Source organism: Varroa destructor, unplaced genomic scaffold (assembly GCF_002443255.2).
Source record: "Varroa destructor unplaced genomic scaffold, Vdes_3.0 BEIS01000002.1, whole genome shotgun sequence".
NCBI classification, from domain to species: Eukaryota; Metazoa; Arthropoda; class Arachnida; order Mesostigmata; family Varroidae; genus Varroa; species Varroa destructor.
This window is the reverse complement of record NW_019211455.1, coordinates 29,804,096-29,808,390: the sequence shown is the minus strand read 5'-3', so window position 1 is coordinate 29,808,390 and position 4,295 is coordinate 29,804,096. Positions and strand designations below refer to the sequence as shown.

General features: G+C 41.4%; 1 protein-coding gene across 2 annotated transcripts in view; it reads left to right on the top strand.

Moving 5' to 3' along the window:
* The window catches only part of LOC111245911 (inactive phospholipase C-like protein 1), a 133,745-nt gene that overhangs the window by 58,504 nt on the left and 70,946 nt on the right, over nucleotides 1–4,295 (top strand). The gene's annotated exons all lie outside the window — the stretch shown is intronic.

Genomic DNA, 4,295 nt, shown 5'->3' with positions numbered 1-4,295 from the left:
CGGCTGATATTAGGGTGGTATTAGAGCAAGTGGAAAGGAAAATTATCTAACGTTCCAGATAGGCATACTATAACTGGCAATGTGCTGGGGAATTCCAAATCAGAAGAACAACAATGTAATTGAAGTTAGTACTGTGCCGTCTGTGTACAACTTCAATACACTTGGATTGTGAAGATCCCGAAACAGCGAAACGTAGAGTATAAACTATCGAATAGTGCGAAGATACTATACGAAAATGTTCAGTGTTCGGGAAATCTGCTATACGAAAAATGCTTTTAATATTTTTGATATATTAAACCATATCAGGTTTAAGGCTTTCTCATCGCCTTCGAACATACTATGAGGAAGCAAAGGATCCGGAAGTTCTCCAATGTTTCAACCCTTATATAGTATTTATACTTGGTCAATATGAGAATACGAAATATCAAAAACGTTCCTCCAGATAGAGATCTCAATAGCCTACGATATATAATTATAGCCATAGCAGGGCTGCTGACAAGTCTGCATTCTTTTGACCAAGTTTTCAATCACCATTTGGCATAGCTGTCTCATGATTTTAGTGATCCTCTTGCAAACTTCGGGTTATCGTATACTTCTAGCTTTAAAAAACTCGAAACAAAAAAAGTCCAAAGGCATTATGTCGATGTAAGCTTGGCTGTTCAAGCGGCGAATTACACCACTAGGAGATGCTTCACTCGTAGAAATCCCATTGCTTGACGTGACGAACGGCAAATAGAGCCGTCTTGCTGGACCCATATGTTTTTCATGTACCGGCGGCTTTTACGACCGCGTCGATGTCTCCAGCCTAAAGTTCGCATCAAACACGAACACGTTTCGAGCGCTAGAAGTTTTCCTATTTCCGAAACAATTAAATCGGAGATGCGCTTCAGTACGGAAGATGTTTCTCATATAAAATCTTCAGGGCTGATAAATTATTCAGTTAGAGGTTTCCCCCCAGTCTGCACGGTCCGTAGGTTAGAGATGTTGAGTCAACTAGATCTTGCAGGGATGTAGAAGGAAATCCGACATGTGGATACGTTATACAGTGAAAATATTAAGCATAGCATGTATGTGTACTGAGTCTTTCCCAAGTGTACACGGTAAACGAATTTATATTAAGCAGCGTTCGATAAAGGTAGTTTCCATATGCGTAGTATAAGGTAATGCTAAAGATTTTGACAGCACTACTTCGCTTTACATTTTTTTTTATATATCTTACGTATCAGAGCATTTTAATCCAATGAGTATAAAATCGCTGATATTGTCTTTAACGCACAATTTTTAATCATTTAATCTGATTTGCTTGATCCGTATTTTTCGTGCTTGACTACCGCCCACTGATTTACGTACAGCTGATAGGTTAGCTATCAAGCCATTTTTGAATGGGTTATATCGCGCTTTCTGAACGCGTTAGCGGTCGTGTTTGTTGAAAGCTGGAACTGTTTCAGCTGATTTGAAGAGCATTCACGGTGGTACGACTACCTTAATGCTATACCTATAGACCTCTAGTCTAGCACAGGCCTGTTCTTCCTTTTATTCCTCTTCCAGGCTTCTCTATGCATGCGTCGTGCTGGCGATGGCCAGATATAATATGCTTCGGTGTTTGCTGATACTCATCAATAGAAGACGCACCGGTAGATACATTCTTTGACGTTGGGTAAGGTATTTTTGGGCTGTTATTTATCGGTATTCAATTCAACAGCTGTTTCATTCGGGTAGGCCTAGGGTACGAACGGATTGGCGTTGACGTCTTCGTCGTTATTATCATTGGTGCTATTCGTATGTCCCTACGGAGTGTCTATTACCGGCTGTTGCCGGCGTTGGATCGAAGCACCTGCAGGTAATCAGGTCTATAAATTTTTCCAAGCATGGGTCGGCTTCCGATGTTTCATGAATTCAATCGATATATCGAGCGCACGTATATATTCTTCACTGTCCTCCCGCCCTATGGGGTTTGCCGATATGAGCTTAATGTGTTGATAATAATATATTAGACTGCAGGCAGGCGAAGGAAACACACGACGAAGCTCAGTAGTTCGACCGAAGTGGGACGTCTAGATCGGAGCCAGAGTGAAGTTAATGACCGAGTAGACAAAACACGTAGAGGCAATGCACGCGAAAAGGAGGAAAATAGGAAGAGAGTTGGATGTATAAAGTTTGTTAGATCTGAGTCAATATGTTTTAATGTGCATGTGCTGTGCGTACATCTTTGTGTCTATCTTTCTATATGATAATCAAAAGCGATTAGAGAATCTCAGACCTATAATTTTATCGTTCAGCTTCGGCGGACGCGAATAGTAAAACAGGTTATGGAATGGACCGACTAACGATAAGAACCACGAATTTTTCTCTATTGTAATATATTTGACCTGGGTCTTAAATTCAGCCGAGGCGCCATATGAGCGTTTTGCTTTGTACTTACCGTACAGCACACGCATGTTCTACTGAATTTCTTATTAACAAATGTCAGCAGATTTCTATTCAACTAAGAAACGACGCATAGGCCGCTAGAGAAAGGCTGTCTTAATCATACTCCGTATCTATAGGCTTAGGTTCCCTTGTGCCTAGGACAATGTCCATCTTTGTGGGAAATATTTACTTTTCTTGAGTAGAATCACTGTTTGTAATTGTACTGAACGCGGCGTCTACTCATTTTTAACCGCTAGTTATATCTATTTGGAAGGAGCAACCATCTGCATACCGAAATAGAGCGCCATTCACGTTTACGCATGATAACGAAGGAACAGAAAAGAACTTTTGAAGCCTGCCGAGACGTTTGTTGTTTGCAGCTTTTTTACTATAAACCCGGCACAATTGCGTACAATAATAAGCCGGTTTCTGTGACATCTAATAAACGTTGTTATGAAACCGGATTGCCCCATTTTACCCACCGAATACTATCTAAGAAAAACGCAAAACGAATAGACTTCAGTTAGTTATCGGTACAATGGAACATAGTTTTAAATGAGCTTTCTTCATTCCACCTGTGTCATCATATAGGTTTGTAATCTCATACTGGAAATAGCGTCGTACATAATATTTCCCATTTGCCCTCGATTCCAATATAATGCTTATATCGTATTTCGTTTGGTATTCATGACATCGAATACAGCCAGCGAATAAACATGTATCAACGTTCAACACTACCCGAAAAGAATAGGTAAACCTGCCAGTATGATTCCAGCCAGAACACGGCGGTACATTTAGACAAAATTGCAATGTTGGCCTGATGGCACAATTAGGCCCAATTCGAAAGAAGCCCCACTTCCAAAGGCAAATTAGCCCTACCTTGTATATGCCTCAGTATTCCTGTATTACATCCAGTATCGCTGTTGGATTTTCCATCAAAGAGCTGGCTCGAGCACAAGACGAAATGTGCCTCCGTTCGAATCTGAATCACAATGTGTTCTTACGATCAGCAGGCAAATACATTACCCCGCAGGCTATCACAGGATGCCTATTTATAAACGCCTACGAGGATTCAGGATACCTAAATTGACATTGGTGTTTTTGACAGTGGTCATAGATCATTCAGTAGTGGCGCGGAGCGCAGAACGATCGACAGCCCGCCCGCTTCAAAGAGGTACTCAATCCATTGTTCTCATCACCTTATAAAGAACTGGTGTCCCTATGCGTTGTTTTCATGATCCACTGCCACGATTCGAATCATTGACAGTTTTATCATTAGGAATCGACGCCGTACTTTGCTAGTAACAATATTGTATGAAGCTACCTTGTGTGAAGCGAGTTCGAAAACGATAAAATTAAACGCCGTAAATGTAGAGATTTTCACGAAACAGGTTCAGGAAAACCCCTTTTGAGCAGAGTTCGTCTCAGATATCACCTGTTGCGTTCGATAATGATTTCCTTCATTCTTTACACATTGAAATTATTGGATCATTGCACCCAGTAAAGGTGCGAAGATTTTTTCCGAATAATGCAAATTACTAGTTATGATGTCGTTCAGTACTTAGCGTCGAGATCGGCTTCTCGCCTTTACGTGCCGGTAGTCATTCGACGTTCAGGTACGTCGAGACATGAAACTCCACTTGGCGATAGCTCCAGCAACGCCAAAAAGCTTCTCCCTAGTGCTGTCCCAGTATTGAACAAGCTAAGTTTACGTCCTGCGCTTATCTAAGTTACCAGGCGAACAGTTGAAAGTTCTCAAAATAGGCCACAGGGCCGTGTCACCAGGAAAGGCCGATTAATCTGCTGAATTACCAGTTGCTTGGACCCTGTATAGACCAAGTAGTCTAATTAATCGCTAGTCAGCCAGCATTTCGCTTCGTGCTGGT